This window comes from Bos taurus, chromosome 4 (assembly GCF_002263795.3).
Source record: "Bos taurus isolate L1 Dominette 01449 registration number 42190680 breed Hereford chromosome 4, ARS-UCD2.0, whole genome shotgun sequence".
Taxonomy (NCBI): domain Eukaryota; kingdom Metazoa; phylum Chordata; class Mammalia; order Artiodactyla; family Bovidae; genus Bos; species Bos taurus.
In genome coordinates this window covers 89665678-89679676 of record NC_037331.1, presented here as the reverse complement: position 1 = coordinate 89679676, position 13999 = coordinate 89665678, and the positions used below count along the sequence as shown (strand labels likewise).

Sequence of the window (13999 nt, the reverse complement as noted above, 5' to 3'; positions counted from 1 at the left end):
GAACCTACCATTTCAGTTATCTCCTCTGTATAACATTAAATCATTTCCTGCATTTGATACATGACCTACAAAAATGTTTAAGGTATCTCATTTAAAATTTTAAAATCCCCTAGATTCTATAAGTGCTAACTGCCATAAGAACCAGCAGAGCACTGCTGTTCCCACCAGGAAGTTTAATTGATAACAAAAAAGCAAGAAGGACGGAATTTTGTCCTGTGTCATTGCTGCCAGTGTTCTAGAGAAAACAGTAAATGTCTGGCTCAGAAATCATCAAAGTATGCCATTTGTGCCCCACAAAACATCTTGGCAAAGTTTTCCTACGGTATTAGGAATATCCTACTTAGGATATTGTCAGGCCAATTTGTTTGAAGAATAAGGTTGATTTTTAACATTTTTTTCATAAAAGTATACCAACTCTTCGGAGAAGGCGATGGCACCCCACTCCAGTACTCTTGCCTCAAAAATCCCAGGGACGGAGGAGCCTAGAAGGCTGTAGTCCATGGGATCGCTGAGGGTCGGACACGACTGAGTGACTTCACTTTCACTTTTCACTTTCATGCATTGGAGAAGGAAATGGCAACCCACTCCAGTGTTCTTGCCTGGAGAATCCCAGGGACGGGGGAGCCTGGTGGGCTGCCATCTATGGGGTGGCACAGAGTCGGACACGACTGAAGAGACTTAGCAGCAGCAGCAGCAGCAACACCAACTCTTACAGAAAATTTTATCACTATACTTCACTGAAGTGTCATACACCTAGAAATGGTTATCTGAGATGATGCAAATGTTAGTGACATTCATATTATGGAGTGGGAAAGTAGATGAGAGATAACTTTTGGGTCTTAGGTCATCTGACGTCATGCATTCACTGAGGGCACTAGGGATTGACAAGCGATAAAACTATGTATTTAGTTAGCATCAGAAAGCTAGAGAAAAACAACTTCAAGCTCTGCATTATTTCCTTTAGTTATTAAAATCTTACATCCTCATACACATACATATGCTTCCCAGGTGGTACTAGGGGTAAAGAAATCTGCCTGCCAATGCAGGAGATGTTAGAGATGCAAGTTCAATCCCTAGGCCAAGAAGATCCCCTGGAGGAGAGTGTGGCAATCCACTCCAGTATTCTTGCCTGGAGAATCCCATGGACAGAGGAGCCTGGTGGGCTATAGTCCATGGAGCTGCAAAGATCGGACATGACTGAAGTGATGCAGCACACACGCACACATACACATGTGCACACACACACACACACAGGGAATCTTTCTATGACCGTTCTGTAAAACTGTGTCTTCCTTTGTAGACTTTGTAGACTACAACAGTAATTGTAACGAGGAAAATCAAGATTCTGGATTAAAGTTACTGAGTTATAATGGCAACAGAATTATGCCATCAGGTCTTGTACAGAATAGGCCACTTGTAGAGGAAAATATACAATATCAAAATTCAGAAAGATGACACTTGGAAGTAACTAGAAGACCTAGAAACTCCAAAACTCTCCTGAAATCCTCTGTTTTAGAAAACACTGTCTCAGGTATAGAAGAAAAATAACACCATCATTCTCTACCCCTCATTATAACTAATCCAGAAATCAGGAATCGAACAAAGCTCAAAGTAGGACAAAAAAATATTGAAGGCCAGTATGTATCTGCCTTGCACAGCAGTCCCTACATGAGCAGTTCATATGAGCAAGACAGTTCTTGCGGCACCTCCATCTCCTGCAGCCTTTTGGTGGGTCTCTTTCAGGAAAAACTGACAAAAGGCCACTTAGTAACACCAGTTTCTACCACTGCACCTGGCTGTAAGACCACCACAACTAATACTCATAATCTTCCTCTTCTACACTTCATTTTGATTTTCCTCACTCTCAGCCAGCATCTCTGCTGGTCTTAAAGGATATCCCAGGCCTTTACTGCTGAGAGGTATAAGCCCTGGTCTTTATGCCATTACTAGGTTGTGCTTCTAACTACAACGTCTTTCCACTGTAAAAATTGAGGCCCCAGAGAGCAACTAGGTACATTTCTCCATTGGTTAGCAGCAGCTCTACAATAAACTGGTGATCATGTCAAATTTCTTTCTTGCTTATTCTTCTCAGGATTAACCATGGACTAAGTAAATGGATAAACAGAGCATGAATTGTAATGACATTTTTTCTATGTCCTCTATTGAAAGCATTTTTCCTCTGGAAGCCCTTTAAACTTGCAGACCCCAGAGTAACACAAATTTACCCAAGTAAGCTTTTGGGAGTGACAGTAAATGGGATCCTTTGCACTGACTCCTTTAAGTTCTCAAATCCAAGTATTCTATCCCAAGTCCATAGATCCATGTGAAATAAACAAAGAAAATGATGGGGAACACGTGTACACCTGTTGGATTCATGTTGATGTATGGCAAAACCAATACAATATTGTAATTAGCCTCCAATTAAAATAAATACATTTAAATTAAAAAAAAAGAAAATGATGATTGCTCTATTAGAGTATAAACTTATTACGGAAGATGACACTCCTTCACTGCAGTTTCATCACCAGTTTCTTATCTCATGAGGCCATTTCATGATCCTATCCAGACTGGCAGTTTCTGAGTGATGCAGCATGGAATCAGTTCAGTTCAGTTCAGTTCAGTCTAGTCGCTCAGTCGTGTCCGACTCTTTGCGACCTCATGAACCATAGCACGCCAGGCCTCCCTATCCATCACCAACTGCCAGAGTCTACCCAAACCCATGTCCATTGAGTCGGTGATGCCATCCAACTATCTCATCCTCTGTCGTCCCCTTTTCCTCCTGCCCTTCATCATGGAATGCTGCTGCTGCTGCTGCTGCTAAGTCGCGTCAGTCGTGTTCGACTCTGTGAGATCCCACAGACGGCGCCCCTGTCCCTGAGATTCTCCAGGCAAGAACACTGGAGTGGTTTGCCGTTTCCTTTTCCAGTGCACTAAATGAAAAGTGAAAGTGAAGTTGCTCAGTCGTGTCTGACTCTTCAGGACCCATGGACTGCAGCCTACCAGGCTCCTCCATCCACGGGATTTTACAGGCAAGAGTACTGGAGTGGGGTGCCATTGCCTTCTCCGCCATCATGGAATGGGTCCAGTTAATTTCATGGTCATATCCCTACTGCTGCATCTCCTTTTATGTACAGTATGTCTCTTCATCCAGTGAAAAGTTAGGTGAGAGTCTGTGATAATAGATCAAAAACTTAGTAAGCTCTCAGATAATATTACTGGTTAAGGTCCAGAAGTGCAAAAAGACAAATCCATACCCAGAATATATGCAGATTTCACCAAAGATGAATGTGTACATCACTAAGGACAGATAATCTAATATAGTCAAGTGGTTGATGGATGAGATGGTGACATATAAGGGATCACCTTTACACTCTGTTGTTAGCCTGTTAAATATTTTCAACAGCAGTAAGTAAAGGAGCCTGGGTTGAGTGAAAGTCTATGATTGTACCTTCTCACCATGGAAATCTACATGTGAATGTTCCAGCAGCTTTACTGAAAACTGAAAAAAAAAAAAAAGTAAAAAGAGTCTTTTGTTTCCAATAGGAAAATGAATAATCAAATCACTGATATATCTATACAATGGAACACTACTCAGTATTAAAAGGGAAAAAACAGGAATATAGGTAAATCTCCAATTCATTATTTGAAGTGAAAGAACCCAAATTCAAAAGTTTATATTCTGTATGATTACATTTATATAATACAGCAAAGGCAAAATCGTAAGGACAGAGAACATTTCAGCAGTTGACAAGGTTTTATTGTGGGGGTGGGAGGATGATTTGGCTACCAAGGGACAGACAATACACCTGATGTGAAGAACTGACTCATTGGAAAAGACCCTGATGCTGGGAAAGATTGAAGGCAGGAAGAGAAGGGGATGAAAGAGGATGAGATGGTTGAATGACATCACCGACTCGATGGACATGAGTTTGAGCAAGCTCTGGGAGTTGGTGATGGACAAGGAAGCCTGGGATGCTGCAATGGGGTCACAGAGTCGGACACGACTAAGCTATTGAACTGAACTGAACTGAACATCACTCTGCATTTGTCAAAACACACAATGTACACCTGAAAGAGTCAATCTGACTTTATCCAAGATAGAAATTAAAAATTAACAAGGAACAAATAATTAAAATCTTAGAACATACAGATGGATCCTTCTTTTAAAGAGATAAACCCTGAAAATCATGAAACAGCTCATCCCTTTAATACTGATTATTGCATCCATTTAAATAAATGGAATTCTGAGCTGTTAATAATATCAGCTTAGAGAATGTAAACACTTAAATCTCTTTTCTATTCAGCATTTTTTAAATTGGTGGATCATCAGTGAATAAAGCAAACTACTCATGCTGCTCTGTAATGATCCTCTTTTAATTACTTCGACTGTTTTCTACATGGCACTATTTTTGAAAATCTAAAAGATCACCAATATTTTTTGAACTGGAGACATTAAAAAGGAGAATTATCTTTATATCTCAGCTTTTATTCCTTTATGTTCATGCTTTCTTCCAAGAAATCGCTTAACAGCACCAATCTCCTACTTCTAATTAACCAATTATCACTACTTGATTTTAAGGTAACTTCATATTCTGTTAAAACTGCTAAACGTTTTTATAGACTGTATCTCTCCCTACTTTTAAGCTTCTGATTTTTTAACTCCTTGTAAACTTTGAGGCAAAAAATAAGAACTATGTAGATTCCTTCCAAGTCACTCTCATGGATCACAGCAAGTGAATCCTGATATTGCCCCTCATTTCTTATCAGCTTCTGGGCCTGATGATATGAAAATTACCAGATATTAGAGAGAAAAGACCAAAAAAAAAAAAAAGAGATAGTGGAAAGAGAACATATGATAAATAATCAATAGAGCTGTTTAGTCCTGTCCAAGTGAAGCCAGTTAGGAAAGAATCAGGAACTAATTTTGACTTTGACTCCTGTTGCCAGGACTGCTGATCTTTCCTAGGAATTTAATTTTAAAAAGTCATTTTTATTTTTGTTCTTCTCTGAACAATGCCTGGGGAAAAGATTTTATTTTCAGATATTGGTTGCATCACACAAATGCTTGTTTGTAAAATAAACTTATTGCACAAGATACCCTGGGCAGGTGAACATCAAACACCCAAACTCACATATAAAAGTGAGAAATGAAGGATTTAGGGGATTTGGATTTGTTTTCTGACATTCTCTGGCTTTATGAACACAGCCATACATAGTTAGCTAATATTTTGTTCACCGAATTCCAGGAGAAAGTTATTGAAGTCATAACTTCAGCCATGGTCTTCAGATCCACCCCCGACCAACAACCCAGACTAAACACATGCTTTGACCACCTGTTAATTTGAGGGGGAAAAGGGAGTGGGAGTGGAGAGAAGAGTCACAGGAGCAAGAAGAAGAAAGAAAAAGCCTGAGAAGTACTGCAGTAGAGTCTACATTGATAATGGATGTGGACTGAGATAAATGTGATACTTATTTTCATAAAACTTTATCTTTTTAAAACTATAAACAAATATGAACTAGAAGTTCTTTCTCATTTTTATCCATATTTCAGTTGTTTCTCATTTCCCACTTTATTCTTAAAATAATATCCATGTTCTTAGCAATATTAAGTATGAGGTAAGGGACCCGTTCAAGATCCTTTCTATGATGCTGATTGTTGCTATTGTTCAGTCACTCAGACTTGTCCAACTCTTTGCAACCTAATGGACTGCAGCATGCCAGGCTTCCCTCTCTTTACTGTCTCTTGAAGATTGCTCAAACTCATGTCCATTGAGTTGATGATTCCATTCAACAATCTAATCCTCTGTTGCCTCATTTTCCATCTGCCCTCAATATTTCCAAGCATCAGGGTCTTTTCCAAGGAGTGAGCCCTTCACATCGGGTGGTTAAAGTATTGGAGCTTCAACTCCAGCATCAGTACTTCCAATGAATATTCACATTTGATTTCTTTTAGGATTGACTGGTTTGATTTCCTTGCAGTCCAAGAGACTTTCAAGAGTCTTCTCCAATACCACAATTCAACAGCATCAATTCTTTGGCACTTAGCCTTCTTTATGGTCCAACTCTCACATCTGTAATGACTACTGGAAAAACCATAGCTTGACTATATGTGCCGATATCCTATAATAAAGGCTAGGATACAGCATCTACTATTACATATTCTCTCCTTTTCATTTTTTAATTCTTCTTCCTTTTAAATATTTATTGTTAAAATGCCTCTTAGTTATTTTTATAACTTGCCACATTCAGTAAGTCTGCTTAGGATGAGGCTTGAAAGGTGTAGTTATTCTTAATAGTTCTCTTGAGCCTTATTGGTAAAGTCAGTATTGACTTTCTTTTCTGATGATGTAATGAGAGCTTAATGAAATAGAACAATAATGATAAAATATCTAAATTCTCCACTATGTCAGAAGCAGTCAGCTCCAATTTTAAAGCGAGTCTTTATCATTCACCAGGAGTAGATTTCTATGTAGTTAGTATTCTCTTGGTTCAGTTTTATGAGATCCTTTGCTGGTGACTTGGCAGTCTCTATTCCTGGAGGTCATGTTGGACTTTTGTGTGTGAAAAAATGAAAATGTAGTTCTACTACCTGGGCCAATGAACACATAAAGAGTTTCTCCATTGTGTCATTCTTCTGAGGAACTATCACTATTGATAACTATGTAATCTATCATCAGAGAGCATTAAAAATGATGTATCATTTTGCCCTGCTTGTACCTTAGAAGTCCTGACATTACCAATTCTAACTTTCAGAGTTGGCTTAGTAATGTCATGTGCTTCATCAAACTTGGGCAAAATAGACACAAAGGAAATGTAAAAATAGTGGCTTTTTCATGATTTTCTTGGTTAGTTAGTTTTACTGAAGATAGTTGAAAAATAGTGTGTATGTAATTTTTCTATAACAAAACTACTACCAAACTAGAATGTATTTGTTTTTTTTTATTTTATTTTATTTTTAAACTTTACAATATTGTATTAGTTTTGCCAAATATAGAAATGAATCCGCCACAGGTATACCTGTGTTCCCCATCCTGAACCCTCCTCCCTCCTCCCTCCCCATACCATCCCTCTGGGTCGTCTCCGTGCACCAGCCCCAAGCATTCAGTATCGTGCATTGAACCTGGACTGGCGACTCGTTTCATACATGATATTATACATGTTTCACTGCTATTCTCCCAAATCTCCCCACCCTCTCCCTCTCCCACAGAGTCCATAAGACTGATCTATACATCAGTGTCTCTTTTGCTGTCTCGTACACAGGGTTATTGTTTCCATCTTTCTAAATTCCATATATATGCATTAGTATACTGTATTGGTGTTTTTCTTTCTGGCTTACTTCACTCTGTATAATAGGCTCCAGTTTCATCCACCTCATTAGAACTGATTCAAATGTATTCTTTTTAATGGCTGAGTAATACTCCATTGTATATATGTACCACTTTTTTCTTATCCATTCATCTGCTGATGGGCATCTAGGTTGCTTCCATGTCCTGGCTATTATAAGTAGTGCTGCGATGAACATTGGGGTACACGTGTCTCTTTCCCTTCTGGTTTCCTCAGTGTGTATGCCCAGCAGTGGGATTGCTGGGCCATAAGGCAGTTCTATTTCCAGTTTTTTAAGGAATCTCCACACTGTTCTCCATAGTGGCTGTACTAGTTTGCATTCCCACCAACAGTGTAAGAGGGTTCCCTTTTCTCCACACCCTCTCCAGCATTTATTGCTTGTAGACTTATGGATCGCAGCCATTCTGACTGGTGTGAAATGGTACCTCATAGTGGTTTTGATTTGCATTTCTCTGATAATGAGTGATGTTGAGCATCTTTTCATGTGTTTGTTAGCCATCTGTATGTCTTCTTTGGAGAAATGTCTGTTTAGTTCTTTGGCCCATTTTTTTATTGGGTCATTTATTTTTCTGGAATTGAGCTATAGGAGTTGCTTGTATATTTTTGAGATTAGTTGTTTGTCAGTTGCTTCATTTGCTATTATTTTCTCCCATTCTGAAGGCTGTCTTTTCACCTCGCTAACAGTTTCCTTTGTTGTGCAGAAGCTTTTAAGTTTAATTAGGTCCCATTTGTTTATTTTTGCTTTTATTTCCAATATTCTGGGAGGTGGGTCATAGAGGATCCTGCTGTGATGTATGTTGGAGAGTGTTTTGCCTATGTTCTCCTCTAGGAGTTTTACAGTTTCTGGTCTTAGGTTGAGATCTTTAATCCATTTTGAATTTATTTTTGTGTATGGTGTTAGAAAGTGCTCTAGTTTCATTTTTTACAAGTGGTTGACCAGTTTTCCCAGCACCACTTGTTAAAGAGATTGTCTTTAATCCATTGTATATTCTTGCCTCTTTTGTCAAAGATAAGGTGTCCATATGTGCGTGGATTTATCTCTGGGCTTTCTATTTTGTTCCATTGATCAATATTTCTGTCTTTGTGCCAGTACCATACTGTCTTGATAACTGTGGCTTTGTAATAGAGCCTGAAGTCAGGTAGGTTGATTCCTCCAGTTCCATTCTTCTTTCTCAAGATAGCTTTGGCTATTCAAGGTTTTTTGTATTTCCATACAAATTGTGAAATTATTTGTTCTAGCTCTGTGAAGAATACCGTTGGTAGCTTGATAGGGATTGTATTGAATCTATAAATTGCTTTGGGTAGTATACTCATTTTATGTAAAATGCCTCTTCCATAATTCAAAGCTTAGCCCAACGACCAAATAGTTTAAACCTTTCTCCCTGGCTTCCGCTTGTGGCTCTCTGGTATTTTTACCACAGGTCTTTGTATATATTTTTATTTGGGCACATGCACACACACACACACACACACACCTATATATGTTGTTGTTATTGTTTAGTTGCTAAGTTGTGTTTGGCTCTGCGATCCCATGGACAATAGCCCACCAGTCTCCTCTGTCCATGGGATTTCCCAGGTAAGAATCCTGGAGTGGGTTGCCATTTCCTTCTCCAAGGGTTCCTCCCAACCAAGGGCCTTGTCTCCTGCATTGCCAAGCAGGTTCTTTACTGCTGAACCACCAGGGAAGCCCACCTACTATATATAGGCACACAGTAAATAACTTTGAAATAATTTGAGTGAATATAAATGATAAATAATTTGCTTGTAAAAATTTAACAAATTTAAATTGGAATGAATAAGATCCTATAAAAAGGCACTTTTCATAGATTATAGTATAGACATAGAAGTTACTATAAGAACAACGGGTTTTCCAGGTATCTCAGTGGTAAAGAATCAGCCTGTCAATGCAGGAGATGCAGGAGACACAGGTTTGATCCCAGGGTCAGGAAGATTACCTGGAGTAGGAAATGGCAACCCACTCCAGTACTGCCTGGAAAATTCCATGGACAGATAAGCCTGGTGGGCTGCAGTCCATGGGGCTGAAAGAGTTGAATGTGACTGAGCATGCACCCGCATGAACATAACAACAACTCTTAGCTTCAGAGCCCAGGACTTGAAGCAAAATATCTATCTGCCTGTCTATCTATCAATCTAACTGTTTACATAATGTATTATATATACATATGCATATATTACACATTTGAAAAAGCCAGGTAATGTTCTGCTTTTCTTTTTTTTTTCTAACTAGTAATGAAATTAATAAAAACACTTGTTATTTCTTATAAATTTCTTACATTCGTAGCATCTATTTCAAAGTTAAATGTAGTCTAACTGTGGAAAATAAAAGGAATTAAAACATACACATTTCCATTTAAAGCTGTAATATTGTATCTGAAAATACAGTACTAGCAGTCAATTCTTACCAGTTAGTAAATAAAAGCAAATGAGGAATAAGGATTTTAATTCTCTTGTAGTAAATATAGTTAATTTTAAGTGAGCTTTTTCCAATTTTGATTTGCATTTTATTCATGCATTAAATACATTTACATACTGCTCTCAATAAAATAATGCACGCTGATTAATCTATTGACTCCTTTTAAAGTCTTCCCCAACCCATCAGATGCCTATAGACATTAATGACACTTTTCTAATAATAGAAGAATAGGACCTTAAGAAATGATTTGATTTCTTAATATCACAAACCCAGATGTACTTTTTTCTATATCATTTCTTAAGTTCAGTTTGAGTTCTTCTTCCTAGATAATAATCGCTTAGGTCAAAAGACAGAATCTGTATTTCATTTTATTTTATTTTTTTTCAGAATCTGTATTTTAGAGTAACAAAATAAAAATTGAAAAAAATCTATAATGTTCTAGTTCTACAGTATTTATTGCAACAATTTACCCATTATGCTCCTGTGAATCATGTTTCTAATGTGTGACCTTTAATAATAAAAGTAGGAATAAAGTTTTAGCTGCCTCATGAAATGTAGTAAAATTGCAAAGTAAAGAATCAAAATCACCTCTATTTGTGCTCACAAAAACCTCCAAAATTCCTCAATAGTAAAGTTATATATCATAGACAAAAATAATTTGAACATCATCTCATAAGGGATTCTTAAATAAGCCAGGATCTGGCCTATTTCAAAACTTAAACACATATGTCATATCTAATTTTTTTTTTGATTTTTTAATTAATTAATGTATTTTTTTACTTTACAATATTGTATTGGTTTTGCCATACATCAACATGCATCCACCATGGGTGTACACGTGTTCCCCATCCTGAACCCACCTCCCACCTCCCTCCCATACCATCCCTCTGGGTCATCCCAGTGCACCAGCCCCAAGCTTACTGTATCCTGCATCAAACCTGGACTCAAAAGACTGTTCTATATATCTGTGTCTCTTTTGCTGTCTCACATACAGGTTGTCTTAAATTTTAAAGTAATTATCTCTATATTAAAACATGTTAATGCTCACATCTATAAAAATACAATATATTGCACATATACTTATTTAACAAGACAACCCGGTTTGTCAAGAACCTGGTGCTTAAGCAAGAGGAGTCAGTTGCCCTCTTTTGGAAGTGTTCCTTCCCCAAATACAGCTGCTGGGACCTGGGACTTGGAGGCTATGCTGTAAGAGAACATTTTTTTCCCCTCTTAGAGCAGGAAAGGTAGAATAAAATAAATTGATATTCAAACACATCCTTACTTAAACTTATCTGGTACATTCTCAGTCAGATATAGAAAGGAGTAATGAATAACAGTAGCTCCCAAAGGGAAACTCACCATATGGTAAATGGGTCTCTGCAGGTAAACAATTTCAACTTCAGAGCCTAGGATATAGCAATCAAGTGTTGATTCTCTGATCAGCATGCAGTTAATGCGGAAAGAGCTCCTGGCCCTCTAAACAAAAAAAGAAGAAAAATTCCCATCTTAATATTAGTGCCACAATGAGGACTTGAGGAAGGTTAATTATAAAAAAGCAATAGCACAAGGGACATCTCTGTCACCCTCACTGAGCATTAAAGTGAAAAGAGCATAATTCCTCTCAGCCAAAGGAGCAGACCAAGAAGGTAATCTTGATCTGCATAAATAAGTACAAGAAAGTGGTCATGATGAACAAACCACAGTGGGCTTGCAGGGGTAACATAGGAGCTTTCTTGGTCTGCCCTGAGAATGAGTCTGGAATGATGAAGGGATATGAAACCAACCTAAACAGTACATGTGATTCCTTGTAGGTTATCTCAGGGGAACATCGGAAGGATTGATTCAATGACAAGTATATTACCCTGGGGTCTCTCAAGATTATATCCAGAAAGAAATTTTAGAAAGAAAAGACTGAATTCCATACTAATTTAACGGCGAGAGTTTCATAGGTATAAATAATTGTAGCAGTGAAATCTAATTATATGCCACTCATTCTTTGTATTTAAACTGCCTTTCAATCCTTAAAACCACTCCATTTATTGACGGACTAACCGGGGTACTGAGGTAACAATGGCCCAATTACACACTCAGTAACAAGTAGAATCACTGTTAGAACCCAAGAAATCTGACTCCAAAATTTCCTTTTAAAACTATTTCTCTTAACACTGGATATTTTAGGAAATAGAAACTTACTATGGAGATGAGGCTAACAGGATCTATAATGTTTGGGTTTCAGTTGATCCCCTTTCTATTACTTGTTTTTGAAGATCATTTAACTTACAATATATAACTTCTTGTATCTTCCCAACTAAAAGTTTAGCCATTTCTACGAATGGAGTTGAAAACAAATCTATTTTTTGATAAATAATCACTTTGCTCTCAGCATCTAAAACTTGTTACCAGAAATATTGTCTTCTGCCAGACAGACAAATGGTATTATTTCTTATCCCAATGCCTATGATAGGCATTTTGCTTGTTATTGTTTTCTATTGTGTTTATTTCTGGAATTTTCTACTTCTTTGAGGTTACTATACTTGTCATTAGCTAGAAGCTACAATATGAATTTTGCATTCAAATTTCAGTGCCCTTTTCTGTGCATGCAAATATTATACTTCAAATGATATCATCTGTTCACACTTTTTATTGGAAGAACTCAAATATTAACACTTTGTTCTCTTTGAAGATGGTGATCTAAGTTTTATAAAGTAAACACTCCAATTATATTACTGGTTTGAAAGGAAATTTCTGAATTTTAATTAAAGATACTTGACAATTTTGATTAAAGATATTTGCTTTTGTCAGATTAATGAGGCATAGCTTTACTTGGTTTTCATTGATTTATTTTGATACATGGACAGGTAGAATTGCTTTGATTCATGGATAAATTTGTTTTAATAGAAGTATTTCCAAATTTCAAGTTTATATTTAAGATGAGTATAAACATGCTTAGATTGTTTCAACACTTTCAGTGAAGATTTTGATTTAAAAGTTGCTCTATTCCCTTCAATCCAACTAAAATTTCAGATTATGAGTAATTACATAGAAAACCTTTATAAAAAGCTAAAAAAAATCATATTTCAAACTTATGTTTATAGCATATTAATAAAAGTAAAATCAGCAATTCATAACAGATATAAAATAATCATTTGTAGAGTAGCTGCAATCAATTATTATTATAACACTCACCAGGTTCAAGAGAATTAAACAAAATCCTTATAAACATTGCTTACTCATTAACAAACCAGCTGAAAGATTATCAAATGCACTGCCTTTTTTTGTTGTTGAGATATTTAAGATATCCCAAGTTAATGATTCAAGGTATTATGAAGGGATTTTAAATGAAATCTATTGAAAATTTCCATAATGGGTGCCTCTGAAGTCTGAAACATGTATATGAATAGGATTTGTCTGATACTCTCCACCGCATTTTCAAGATTGGATAAGAGAGGAACATGTATTAAAATCAGACACCATTTCTTACATGTTGTAATTTAGGATGGTCAAGGAAGGAATACAACTTTTTTATACTCCCCTTTATATTTTTTACAATTTTACCATTCATCCTTAAGAGGCATTTATTAATAACAATCAGACTTGGTTTCAGTAAAGGAAGGTTGATTTACACTAAATCTCCTGCTGAGAACAATTTTAAAAACCCAGACACAAACACCTACTTCAAAACCCAAAGGAAATGCTAAGGGTGTGAAGAATAACCAGTTAGGATCTGTGAGAGGATGAAAGCACAGGCAGAGACAAGTTTAGGGCTTCTTTTAACTATTTTCTGACTCAAGAGAAAGTAGCAGAGAAGTATTTTCTGACTAAAGAGGAAGTAGCAGAGAAGCTGTTATCAGTCCTGCTATGCTAGGGGGCAGAAATTGGAGTTCAGAGATGGTAACCTGGTGAACTCATCTTGATTTCAGAGAATTATGATCAATAAGTAGAAGTGAGATAGATAGAGTGCCTTAAGAACTACGGAGAGAGGTTTTTGAAATTGAACAGGAGACAGGGATCAAGACCATCCCCAAGAAAAAGAAATGCAAAAAGGCAAAATGGTTGTCCAAGGAGGCCTTACAAATAGCTTTGAAAAGAAGAGAAGTGAAAGGCAAAGGAGAAAAGGAAAGATATACCCCTTTGAATACAGAGTTCCAAAGGATAGCAAGGAGAGATAAGAAAACTTTCCTCAGTTATCAGTGCAAAGAAATAGAGGAAAACAACAGAATG

The 13999-nt window shown here is 37.0% G+C and overlaps 1 long non-coding RNA gene across 1 annotated transcript in view; it reads right to left on the bottom strand.

Moving 5' to 3' along the window:
• Positions 1–11148: 11148 nt before the first annotated feature.
• Positions 11149–13999, bottom strand: part of LOC132345190 (uncharacterized) — an 81070-nt gene continuing 78219 nt past the window's right edge. Inside the window, exon 3 of the long non-coding RNA XR_009494385.1 lies at positions 11149–11254. This is a non-coding gene — a long non-coding RNA (uncharacterized lncRNA). The remainder of the gene's footprint in view (positions 11255–13999) is intronic.